This window comes from Heterodontus francisci, chromosome 24 (assembly GCF_036365525.1).
Source record: "Heterodontus francisci isolate sHetFra1 chromosome 24, sHetFra1.hap1, whole genome shotgun sequence".
Classification (NCBI taxonomy): domain Eukaryota; kingdom Metazoa; phylum Chordata; class Chondrichthyes; order Heterodontiformes; family Heterodontidae; genus Heterodontus; species Heterodontus francisci.
The window spans coordinates 70,122,528-70,136,473 of NC_090394.1; the positions used below are offsets into that span (position 1 = coordinate 70,122,528).

A 13,946-nucleotide genomic window follows, 5' to 3' on the forward strand; every position below is an offset into this window, starting at 1 on the left:
TGTAATTTCCATCTTTACTTTCCTCAGTATCCTTGGATGCATCTCATCGAGTCCTGGTGACTTATCAGCTTTAGATACAGCCAGCCTATCCAATACCTCCTCTTTTGCAATTCTCTAGCCCATCCAGTGCCTTAACTACCTCCTCTTTCACTATGACTATGGGAAGCATCTTCTTCCTTTGTAAAGTCAGATGCAAAGTACACATTTAGTACTCAGCCATGCTCTCTGCCTCCATGCGTAAATCCCCGTTTTGGTCCCCAATCGGCCCACTCCTTTTTCCACCCTTTTACTATTTATATGCCAATCGAAGACTTTTGGATTTCCTTTTATGTTAGCTGCTAGTCTCTTCTTACACCCTTTTTTTGCTTCTCATTTGTTTTTCCACTTCCCCTCTGAACTTTCTATATTCAGCCTGGTTCTCAATTGTACCTTCCACCTGACATCTGTCTTATGCAATCTTTTTCTGCTTCATCTTACTCGCTCTCTCTTTTGTCATCCAGGGAGCTCTGGATTTGTTGGTTCTACATTTCGCCCTACTGGGAATGTAGCTTGACTGCAGCCAAACAAGCTCCTCTTTAAAAGCAGCCCGTTATTCCGTTACAGTTTTGCCTGCCAATTTTTGACTCTAATGGTGGCACATGGATCAGGTGGGAAAGCGGATAAAGCCAGATGGAGGCAGGATTCACCCCACTTCCTCGTTTTGTAAACACTGGAATCCCCTAATGTAAGGATATTTTGAACTTATGTTTTTGTCTTTTCCAGGGGGGAGGAAGTTGAAAATGTAACTAACTGAAAGATGGGAAGAGGAAGCACATGGTTAACAAGACCATTTTGTTCCCCATTTCCCACTCCAGGCAACCTTTCAGCATGATTGAATCAGCCAATTTTAAAGACAATTCTCAGCAGTTTCTTGTGTGTATTCTAGCCTATTCTAGATGAAGAGTTCGACAAACTCATTTCACTAAAAATCCTAACATTTGGAGAAGAAATTCTTTCATTCCTTCAATCTTGGCTGGATTCAAACCCAGAGGTGAATGACTTATAAACCATTGCACCACCTAGTAAGATAAATTAAATATTTTCGAACTAACAAAAGCAAGTTAGCACAGGTAAAGAGAAACAATTACATATTGCACATGTAACAGCTCATACCTTTGAGAATCCTCCCTCTGCTATAAGGGCACTTATTCAATTCTGGTTGTATAGAGAGAGTCATTTACAGCACAGAAGGAGGACATTCAGCCCAGTGAGTCCATGCCAGCTCTTCCCGGAGCTATGCTGTCAGTCCCACTCCCTGGCTCTATCCCCATAACCCTGCAAGTCTATTTCTCTCACATGGTCATCCAACGTCCTCTTGAAGTCAGTGATTGTCTCCGCTTCCACCACCCTTATAGAGTCATAGAGTTATACAGCATAGAAACAGGCCCTTTGGCCTGTGATAGTGCCGGCCATCAAGCACCTATCTATTCTAATCCCATTTTCCAGCACTTGGCCCATAACCTTGTATGCTATGACGTTTCAAGTGCTTATCTAAATACTTCTTAAATGTTGTGAGGGTTCCTACCTCTACCACCCCTTCGGGCAGTGCGTTTCAGATTCCAACCACCCTCTGGGTGAAAACATTTTTCCTCAAATCCCCTCTAAACCTCCTTCCCCTTACCTTAAATCTATGCCCCCTGGTTATTGATCCCTCCGCTAAGGAAAAAGTCTCTTCCTATCTAACCTATCAATGCCCCTCATAATTTTGTATACCTCAATCATGTCCTCCCTCAGCCTTCTCTGCTCTAAGGAAAACAACCCTAGCTTTTTCAGTCTCTCTTCATAGCTGAAATGCTCCAGCCCAGGCAACTTCCTGTTGAATCTCCTCTGCACCATCTCTAGTGCAATCACATCCTTCCTAAAGTGTGATGCCCAGAACTGTACACAGTACTCCAACTGTGGCCTAACTAACGTTTTATACAGCTCCATCATAACTCCCATGCTCTAATATGCTATGCCTCGGCTAAAAAAGGCTAGTATCCCATATGCCTTCCTAACCACCTTATCTACCTGTGCTGCTGCCTTCAGTGATCTATGGACAAGTACACCAAAGTCCCTCTGACCTTCTGTACTTGCTAGGGTTCTACCATCCATTACATATTCCCTTACCTTGTTAGTCCTCCCAAAATGCATCGCCCCACACTTCTCAGGATTAAATTCCATTTGCCACTGCTCCGCCCATCTTACCAGCCCATCTATATTGTCCTGTAATCTAAGGCTTTCCTGCTCACTATTTACAACACCACCAATTTTCGTGTCATCTGCGAACTTACTGATCATACCTCCTATATTCACATCTTGTGGGCAGAGAGTTCCAGATCATTACCACCAGTTGCGTAAAAAATGCTTCCTCATATTTTTCTTGCATCTTTTGGCCAAAACCTTCAATCTGTGTCCCTTACTCCTTGTACCATTTGTTAATGTGAACAGCTTTTCCTTGTTGGAGAGCAGTCCTTTTGTGCTGGCTCCCTGTGTTTATATTGATAAAATCACCTCAATTATTGTGGCAACAGAAATCTAGACCCACATATTTACTAGGTCTGTAACTCTAGGAGCAGGATAAGGCAGGCAGACAGAGAGAGAAAGGAAAACAAGGGAAGCAGATATATGGTTGCATTCTCCCACAATCTGAATTTAACAAGCGTCAATGTAAAAGTGCCATATTTGAACTTGCAGATCTACAATAACATGTAATCCAGTCGCTCGTACATTATATGTCACTAGCACAAAAACATCTATATTAAAAATGCAAACATATGCATTATACACACTCAGAAATGAAACAGCAGAAATGCAGTCTTAAAAAGATCACAACTACTCTAGATCACTTTCTGCATACACGAAGCAATGATGGTTTGCGATAAAAGGCATAACTTTCCTTTCAAGTGGTAGAAAACACTATTTATCTTGTACTTTGAAAAAAAAACTTCTTAGAACATAAAACAACTGAATAAAGGAGGGTACAAACTGGAACTTTTACCCTTGTCCTTCCACAGGCCAAGTAAAATCCACTCCTCACTGATCCGTTTGCAAAAGCACTAAAAGGTTTCTCCCTTGCTCCCAAAGATAATCCAGCAAAGCAGTGCTTTTAAAACTTTTCCATTTGGAGGATCTGCTGCAAGGACTGACACACACTGGCTGACCCCCATGTTCTAACTTCTGAAATACACTGGCAGCACTGTATAAACTTTAATACAATAGAGAAACCGAAATAATGCAGTACTAAGTTGACAGATACAGAAAAACAGAAACCTGAGGGCCTTAAGGACATTGTACCTCAGGAACACCAATCTATAATTGTTCAAATGTGCTCATTTGATACACAAATCTCCCTGGTCTCAGCACTGGAACTTTTTTTGTCGTACAATATCAGTTTTCTATTCTAACCCTCAATTTCTTAGAATTCCAAGATTCTGGCTAAAATCAAAAATGGAAGCTTTTTTCAATAGCAGCAATTAAATGGATCAAGTATGCTCCAAAGTGATACAAAATTGAATTAAGCTAAAAGATACAATGCAAATCAGTTCTCATATCTACAGTGTGGGAAAATTACCTCTTCTGATTTTTAACTAACTGCTCAGATTGAATTGCAAGCATAAGGTTCATGTCGATGGGGGTCATGGAATATGCAGATTCAAAAGCATTTGAAATAATTTCCACACATTTCAGATCCAGCAATAACACTCAATTTTACCCTAAACTATAAAACCTGATTTCTGAAGAACGTTAGACCGGAAAACAGCAAGCATGTTTTTAGGCTAATCAGACTGGATTTAGAAAAGAAAATGGCTAAGAAGCTTGCCAGGTCATTTCCCTTTGGATATTGCAGTCTGATGCAACATTGCAAAAAGAGGCAGAAGAGCAGTTCAGAGAAAAGCTGTAAAACGGGTCAACTCACTGGAGAACAGAACTGATCTGAAAACATTTTTTTAAAAATAAGATGCACTACAGGAGGTTTCAGCTCCGATTTCCCTGAGCAAAAGCCTGTCTTGTTCTAGAGTTCCTAAATCAATACTTAGATTCTCTTGTTTTGCTCTTTTGCAACACAAGCCAGCACATGATCAAAACCACATTACCTGCAGCACAGAAATCCACATCACCACACAAAGTATGTAACATGAAACCAATGCAATGTTAAACAAATGGAGTTTTAAAAAAAAACAAAGCTTTAACTGCAAAGTAATGTCTTCTTCTAGTCTTCAGCTGGTTTCAGAGGCAGTCAGCTTGCTAATGAAGTACACAGAAAGGCATGTGGTTGACAGAATGATATGCAAATAAACAGGGAAAAACCCAGACCCAAGCCAATTGCGTTGTTTGGCCAACCCAAAAGGTTACGCCACTGTAGCCTTGATGTCATAGGATCACAGAAACTCCAGAGGGCTAAACATACAGTGCCAATGACTAACATAAGGTTGTCCAACCTACACAGAAACACTAATACAAAAGCAAAATACTGCAGATGCTGGAAATTTGAAACAAGCACAAGAAATTCTGGAAATACTCAGCAGGCCTGGCAGCATCTGTGAAGAGAGAAAAAGAATTAACATTTCAGGTTGATGACCTTTCATCAGAACTGGAGAAAGTTAGAAATGTAATAGGTTTTAAGCAAGTGAAGGGGGAGCAGGGTGGAAAATCAAAAGGGAAGGTCTGTGATGGGGTGGAAGACAGGGGAAAGAAGGACAGATTAAATGACAAAAGAGTTGGGGATGCAAGGCTAAAGATAATGCGAAAAGTAAAGAAACAAAAGATGTGTCTAGAGGAGGTGTGAATGGTAGAATGAAGAACAGCTGTCATCTGAAAGCAAGGTGCTGGTCCTTGAGCTTACATTGAACTTCATTCGAACACTGCAGGAGGCAGAGGAGAGCAAGGTGAGCACAAGAGCAAGGAGGAGAATTAAAATGAGGCAACCGGGAGCTCGGGGTCATGCTTGCACACTGAACAGGGATGTTCCGCAAAGCAGTCACCCAATCTGCATTTGGTCCCCAATGTAGCATAGACCCCACTGTGAGCAGCAAATACAGTATACGAAATTGAAAGAAGAATTGGGGAGACCAACACAGACTGCATGGTCATTTTACGGAATAGCTCCGTTCGGTCCACAAGCGTGACACCAAACTTCCAGTCGCCTATCATTTTAGTTCTCCATCTTACTCTTATGCTGACCTCTTTATCCTCTGCCTCCTGCAGTGTTTCAATGAAGCTCAATCTAAGTGCGAAGAACAGCACCTCATCTTTTGTTTAGGCACTTTACAGCCTTCCAGACTCAACACTGAGTTCAACAATTTCAGATTGTAATCTGTGACTCATTGTTTCCTTTCTCGTTGCAGGTTTCAGTTTACTCTCATTTTTCTCTTGTTTTTGCTTTTGGACAGCAGCTGTTCATCATTCTACCGTTCACACCTCCTCTAGACACATCTTTTGGTTTCTTCACTTTTCCCATCACCACTCCCTTTGGCCTTGCACCAGCAACTCTTTGTCATTTAATCTCTCCTGTCTTCCACCCTATCACAGACATTCCTTTTTGTTCTTTTACCACATTCCCCCCCCCCCCCCCGCTTTTTCTTGCTTAAAACATATTACATTTCTCATTTCTCCCAGTTCCGTGAAAGGTCAGACCTGAAAAGTTAACACTGCTTCTCGACTTGGCAATCTCTCTGAGAAATCACAAGGATAGTTAGTTAGTTTGGGAAATGAAGAAATTCTCACTTAGCAGTAGGTGGTGATTTTCTGGGTTAGTCTTGAGGTATATTTTTAGGCAAAATAAATGAAAATTTGAGACATTTTTATATTTTTGCCTAGGCTCCAGGGAGCAGATCTGAAATGGCTGCACATGAAAGCCGAATATCAGCTTGCTGCCAGCAATTTTTTGCCTTGTTGGAAGGCCTATGGGAGAAAGATGCTTTTCTAAGTCACTCGCCTACATTCTCAAAAGTTGGCTTTCTGTTGCTGACAATATGCAAAGTTCACTTTCTTTATATGATAGCAAACCATCAGCAGTAGTACCTGCTGCCCTACACCATAGAAATGTATGGTGCCCTTACTTTGCAACATGCAATGCTGCACACCATCTTGATACTAACTCTGGATAACAACCCAGAGAAATAAACATAGTTTCCTACCAGACATATTAGATAAGAGACATATATGTAATTACACCAACCAGCATTGGCTCTGCAGTGCACCATCTTGGAGAAGAGATGTGACTACAGTGTGACAGGTTTATATAGTCAGTTTCTATTATAAATGTGCACACATTTATTTTGCCTAAAAATATACCTCAAGACTAACCCAGAAAATCACCACCTACTGCTAAGTGAGAATTTCTTCATTTCCCAAACTAACTAACTATCCTTGTGATTTTTTTATTTAGAGATACAGCACTGAAACAGGCCCTTCGGCCCACCGAGTCTGTGCCGACCAACAACCACCCATTTATACTAACCCTACAGTAATCCCATATCCCCTACCACCTACCTACACTAGGGGCAATTTACAATGGCCAATTTACCTATCACCTGCAAGTCTTTGGCTGTGGGAGGAAACCGGAGCACCCGACGACAACCCACGCGGTCACAGGGAGAACTTGCAAACTCCACACAGGCAGTACCCAGAATCGAACCCGGGTCCCTGGAGCTGTGAGGCTGCGGTGCTAACCACTGCGCCACTGTGCCGCCCAGAGAGATTGCCAGGTTGTGGCTTTGTCACGTGGATGACACGTTGGATTGAGACTATCCGAATTATCTTCACTTGAGACATTTACTGTCCTCAGAGGCTAGATCTTTGTCTGCATTTGAAGCCCAGTATGAGAAATGTGCACACAGGAATTTGTACGGGTAAAAAAATGGCAGGAAGTGCACACAGACAAGAGTTTAATGTGTTCGGATAGAGAAATGTAGATTTTGATACATTACTAGTTGATCTCCCGTGACATTGCACACCGGGAGTTAAAACCAAGTCCAATAAAGTCAAGCAAAGTTAAAGATTGGGAAAATAATTGCACAAAAAAGTGAGGTAGGGAGTGGGGGGGGGGGCGAAGGAGGAATAAAGGAGACAGACGAAATGTGGGGAAAAGAATGTCAGGGTGAGGTGGTACATTCAAAATAACTCCAGCATCTGAATAAAAATGATTGGTACAGCAGTGTGTTTTCTTTTTAAAAAGGAGTATTTTCACTTTTTTCTTTACAAAGTAAACTTTTATGTTGCATGTGAAACAGCTGACATTTTCACAATTATAATGCTTTTAAGGTTCTAAGATTTGGAAATCGGCTTGCGCTGTTAACTATTAATTCCTGGTCATGGGAATTAGGAGTATCATATATTGCACACATTTGTCACTTTTCTTCATCAAAGAACATTGTTGTTGGATCAAGACACATTTTTCCAAGTTATCAGCAACTGTTCTCTTTGTCTCTCCCCCATGTCTTCAAACAGGCACTTCAAAGTTGCTTTCACAGAAGTGTAAAAATACTGTTTTGGCTGAGTTAGTTAACTCAAACTATGACCAAGATTAAATTTCAATGTTTTTGTTTGGCAGGCCAACGGTACACAATACATTTTAATTAATTTGTTATATAAATGTAAACTCCTGTACATACCTTGCATTCACTGGAAAAATTGGGTAACTGTCACAAAATATAGGATTATGTTGTATCAAACTGCAGCATTCTTTGTAAATCTAAAATTGACTCAATTTATTGAGCATAATTTTGCTAAATTTGAGATTTTGAGAGTGCAGAGATTGATATTCGAAGTAAGAAAACAATGACATATTTCAGTTTGAGTAACATGGCTACAGCACGACATGGAATAGAAAAACAATTTATTTTAAATAAATCTCCATCTTTCGTTTCCTGCAGAATATTACTTATTTTTATGGGATTTCTATCTGGTGACTGTAATACTTTTTTTTTTACATGAAATGTGATATACAAATAGCATATTCTTTTCACTTTCATTAATTGGTAATATTCCACAAGGTCTACTAAATGAAGTTAAAAATCATGAATTAATGTCTTTCAATAAGTAAAATTAACTTTATAAAAATCATCTAGCGGACCATGGGTAATCATGGGTTACATCAATAAAGGAATGGAACCATCATAAGGCTTTTTGCAGACATCCCCACACAGAGTCTATATGATCACAATCAAGTGCATAGAATCACTACACTCCATTTAGTTAAAATCAAAACCAAAATATGTGCTTTCAAATTCAGTGTACTTAAAAGCACTTATATAATTCAGACTACACAAAGGTGGAGGTGAACAAGGGCAATTTTCATCATCTCCTTGTTCCTTTTATGTGAATGAAATCTAAACATCATTTCATGTCAAAAGCAGAGAATTTGATGTTTGTCAGTAAAATATTGCACCCTTGGGAATTTATACCATGTGATGAGATTTGTATCACAAGATAAACCTAATAGCACTTTATTGCAAGGAGTTACTCTATGTGTAACCCAACAGACATCATTTGTTGTCCTTCTGTATTTTGTAGCAGGACCCCCATTATTTAGCAGTGCTCTCTGGGTAGTGGGTGATCTATAACTGACAAAGCCAATGATCTTTAGGTCTGATCATATGCTAAGGGCACAAGGACATAATAACATTTGGTATTTTAGAAGTGTCTTTTATTGTGAGAAAAATGGGGAAGGGTTAAATAATAAAATAGACTGTTCTCAAAGATAAATGGGAAGAGGTAAATTGCATATACCTTCAAGAAGTAGGACAGAGTTTAAGAAGACAGCTTTTGCACACAGAATCTCGTAATAGGAAAATACATTAGCCATATGTTTTCCAGTTTCTTCATTGTATTAATGAAATGTTTCCCTGAGAAAAATCAAGAAAATGCCATTTGTATTGAATCCCGATCTGCTCCTGATCTCTAGTTCAGCCCAGGACAAAAACTAGTGACTGATTTCAGTGAGGAATCACAATGTGGAGAAACCAAGAACTATAACATACTGCATCAACAAATAACTAGGATTGGTCACTACAACAATTTGATACCGTATCACTCAATGACAACAATCTGACATGGCACCAATGGAATGGCAACTACTGAACAAGCTTCAAAAGGAGTTCTCTGCTGAACCAAAGTAACATATCAAAATAACATGGGGTGGCACAGTGGTTAGCACCGCAGCCTCACAGCTCCAGGGACCCGGGTTCGATTCTGGGTACTGCCTGTGTGGAGTTTGCAAATTCTCCCTGTGACCGCGTGGGTTTTCACTGGGTGCTCAGGTTTCCTCCCACAGCCAAAGACTTGCAGGTGATAGGTTGCCAGGAGTGTAGGTAGGTGGTAGGAGAATGGTGGGGATGTGGTAGGAATATGGGATTACTGTAAAGTTAGTATAAATGGGTGGTTGTTGGTCGGCACAGACTTGGTGGGCCGAAGGGCCTGTTTCAGTGCTGTATCTCTAAATAAAAATAAAATAAAATAAAATCACATAAAAACAAAATAGAACTTCAAACAGTAAAGAAACAAAGTGAAAATCAAAGTTATAGAAAGAAACTGAAGTCTAAACATGTAAAGACAAGAAATAATTTGTCAATAATAGTTATCAAGATGACTACAGCTTTATAGCATCTCCATGGACTGGTGCCTGAATTCAAAACTAAAATATATTACAGCAGAAGCCTGGGTTGGATAATATAATCTCATTTATAGTCACAAGGTGTCATTGCCATGATAGCACAAGCTTATACCCAAACTAGATAACAACAAGCTGGTTTATAAGAATAGGAAGATATTAAAAATCCTAGAAATTGAAGGTCTGTTTTCAAGAAGTCATCAACATTTCTGCATGCTACAAGTATCTTTGGCAATTTTTAAACTTTAAAATGCTGTTTTGCTAATGTCAGAATATATTTAAAAGAAAACTGTAGTTTTGGAACAGACAATTCTGTGAGGAAGATGCAGAAAATTTACTGACTTTTACAAGCATTAGTGCAATTGATAAAGCATCAAACTACAGTAAAATGCTTCACATAATAAGGAAAGGGACCCTCTGGCAAAAATCTGAATCTCATGTAATACTTTGGAGATCAGATTAACTTGGAAATAGCAAAGAGAAAGATTCTTCCAACCTTCAGGCAGGGATAAATGTCTTGGGAAGGCCAAGTTAGCTGATCAATAAAGGATAAAATGAAAAATAGTTAATTAAATGAGACAAGGCCAGATAATTTATCAATACAAAAGTAATTTTAAAAAATGCAAATGTCACTTTAAAAATAACTCATTACATGGACAATCCAAGCAAAAAAACAAAATGCCAATTTCTCCAGTTTTTAATTTGGTGCTCTCTTCCCAAGACCAAGTCCATTGCATATGATGCTTAGCATTAAATGGTACGCTACTTTCCTCAGCCACAGAGTAGAACTGACAAGAACAACTTCTTGCTGGACCTTCTATTTCAGGCCTTTAGTTTGAAGTTACAGTTTAAAGTGCAGTAGAGCAAAGAGTTGAAATATCTTTGAAATAAAATTCCACAGATTCCAATGCACTCCAAAACAAGTTCTACAACTGCAGAGTACAAATCAGCAAAATACTTTAAAACAAAACAACTAATGGTGCAATTGAAATCAGATGGGATAGATGGATTGCGGCTATACATGGGTAATTAGATGGTACTGTTCAAGCTATAAAGTTTGATCTGGAAAGACCAACAGCAGAATGTGGTTTGCAAAAGGTAATTTATTACCTGACTGCTCATCTGGATTTTTAAAACAGTAAGTTCAACTATATGCTGTACTAGAGCTAGCAGAATACTTGTGCATCTCAGTTGGTAGCCTCTGGTTATCAGTTGAAAAAATAAACTTCAATCACTGTGCTGCACAAATTCATTTAAAACGTTTTGGAAACCACAGCAGAATTTGTAGATGAAAGAAATCTAGTGCAAATTGCAGATCTAAACTTTTGTAAAGCATTTGACCAAGAATTTATAAAGGAATTAGTAAAGTTACAAGAATGAAAAGGGTAAGCTGTAAAATGGATAAAGACATGGCTATAAATGGTAATTAATTACGCTAGCTATTGCAATGTCGTAGTTAGGAGGTCCCTCTTATTCACATCATGTATCATCTTGACAGGGAGATAGTAAGGAATGATAGAAAGGGTAGATGTACAGGGGTGAACAACCAAATGATGGATCAGAAGAAAGCAAATGGTATTTAATAAATTGCAGATAATTGGTACAATAAAAATAGGTCCTAAAGATAATCACTGTCATTCCACAATGAGGATTATAACATTGTAGAACAGAGAGTAAGAGAAACCCCTAGTTGCAATAGTTGAGCAGTCACTAAAAAGGTTATTTTCTATTATGCTCAAGGTGAACACAATGTCAGGATGCTTAACCAGAAGCACAGAATTTAAAGTACTTACAGACAAATTACTTCTGAATAAGACCACACATAAAATTTGAAATCTCTAGCACTAGTCATTCTAGTCTCAAAAGAACTGAAACATTGAAAACAAGATAATGCTGATCTAAGTCTTAACGGTTGTTAGGAGAAACTCACAACTCAATAGTTTCACTGGAAGTTTTGTGAAAAAAAATGAACCTCATTGGAAAAATACTTGTCCCATAAAACTCATTCATTGATTCAAGATTAAGCTAGATGATGTTCTGATCAAGAAATAGTATTCGATCTAACTGTTCCTTTTAAATGTTTCAGCAAAACATTGTTAAAAATTGGGGAAATCCTACCCAGTAGCTATTTTATAAAGTTGACCTATTTTAAGTGTATTTCTCCCTATGGATTTGTACACAGTATATGCCACCTAAATTAACTTTCAATTATTCAGGTCCTTATATTATAAATTAATATGTTCTCAATGATTATACTTCATGTCTCTGTATGCAGTAATTTTAAGGACAGCTTTACTGTGCAAGTGCTGACAGAGGTCTCAGCATTTTCCCTACTGTGTTCCTCTCTTGTAACATGATATATACAAAATCCTGATTTATTTGCATATTACACATGCAAACAGGCTTCCTTTTATGTTTCTGCAAACAAATTTAAAACTCTTACTTAATACACACATTGCATTCTACTTCCTAAACACACATTGCACCTTCCCTAAAAACAGTCATATTCACATAGTTACAGCGCAGAAGCAGGCCATTCAGCCCATTGTGTCTACACTAGCTCTCCGAATGAGCATTTCACATAGTGCCACTCCCCCGACTTCTCCCCGTAACCCTGCACATTCTTCCTTTCCATATAACTGTCTAATTCCCTTTTGAATGCTTCAATTGAACCTGCTTCCACCACACACTCAGGCAGCGCATTCTAGACCTTAACCAAACACTGCATGAAAAAGTTTTTTCCTCATGTTGCTTTTGCTTCTCTTACCAAATACTTTAAATCTGTGCCCTCTCGTTCTTGATCCTTGCACGAGTGGGAACAGTTTCTCTCTATCTACTCTGCCTAGACCCCTCATGATTTTGAATACCTCTATCAAATCACCTCTCAGCCTTCTCTTCTCCAATCTATCTTCATAACTGAAGTTCCTGAGCCCTGGGATCATTCTCATGAATCTTTACTGCACCCTCTCTAATGTCTTCACATCCTTCCTAACGTGCGGCGCCCAGAACTGGACGCAATACTCCAGCTGACACCGAACTAATGTCTTATAAAAGTTCAACATAACCTCCTTGTTCCTGTACTCTATGCCCCCATTAATAAAACCTGGGATACTGTATGCTTTATTAACTGCTCTCTCAACCTGTCCTGCCAGCTTCAATGACATACACATATGCACCCAGGTCCCTCTGTTCCTGCACCTTGTAGGCTGTAGATCCTACAACTTTATAGAAGGCCTTTAACACAGTAAAATCGTGCCAAAAGGCTTCACAGGCTACATAAGGAGACATTAGGACAGGTGGTCAAAGGGGTAGGCTTTAAAGGAGCGTCTTAGACGGCAGGATGTACAGAGGCTTGGGGATGGGAATTCGAGAACTCAAATGACGATGTGAAAACGCAGCTGGATTACAAAGACCCCGTTCTGATGGAAGGTCATTGACCTGAAACGTTAAAACTCTGTTTCTCTCTCCATAGCTGCTGCCAGACCCACTGAGGATTTCCAGTACTTTCTGTTCTGATTACAAAGACCCCTTACAAGGAGAGGGGGCGGGGGAGAAATGCATTCGCATTATTGCAAATGCCAGACCAGCAAGAGACCAAGCTTTGGGAGAGCGGGGGCTTGGTCAGGCTTTTTTACTTGAATGCAAGTGGAAGGGTAGGTTTGTGTCTCTCACACATGCAGCGGGGTTGGTGCGGTGCCAGTACCTGCTGTTGGGCAAAGGTCGGATTGTGGATTGAGGCGGGCGGTAGGACCCGGGGGGGGGGGGGGGGATTTTGGGGGTTAAGGGGCAATGGCCGGGATTTCGCCCCTTGGGAAGGAGAAACAGACAGCGGCGAACAGGACCCGTCCGTCAGGACTCCTGCAAGTGTAGACCGAGTTGTCAAAATGTCTTTTCCCCCTCGGTTCGGTGACTGGAAGCCACTTCTTGGACGGATCGTGTTGACAGATCAGCCTCCAAGTCTGGGTCCATTTTCCAGACGTGCAACCGGCCTCCAGTCACTGCATTTAACTCAGCAACGTGCAAAGTATTCGTATGTACACGCACAAAAAAAAACTCCTTTCACCGAACTAAGTTCTTACCCGCAGACCGTTACACTTGACATTTTCAAACCTCATCGTCCACCAACTGCCTGAAATTACAAGGAACTAACGAACGACAAGCGCGCTGCGCACGCGCCGGCGTCGCGTTGCAACCTGGGAATTGTGGTTTTCCACCTCTGCTCCAGACCGCAGCGAATGGCTGCGAGGACTACATTACCCAGCAGGCGGCGCGACAACACGACCACCGTCGCCAGCGACCGAGCTCCACCCCTCGC

The 13,946-nt window shown here is 40.1% G+C and overlaps 1 protein-coding gene across 4 annotated transcripts in view; it reads right to left on the bottom strand.

Moving 5' to 3' along the window:
- The window catches only part of traf7 (TNF receptor-associated factor 7), a 60,332-nt gene extending 46,520 nt beyond the window's left edge, over window positions 1-13,812 (bottom strand). The window contains exons 1-2 of one of the 4 annotated variants that reach the window (XM_068056527.1): window positions 13,711-13,761; window positions 10,128-10,166 (exon numbers count right to left, since the gene is read on the bottom strand). The gene's annotated coding sequence lies outside the window, so the exon portion shown is untranslated. Of the gene's footprint in view, window positions 1-4,115; window positions 4,228-10,127; window positions 10,167-13,710 lie in introns of those variants that run through there. The other 3 variants (XM_068056526.1, XM_068056529.1, XM_068056528.1) reach the window with 3 other exon arrangements.
- Window positions 13,813-13,946: the final 134 nt, after the last annotated feature.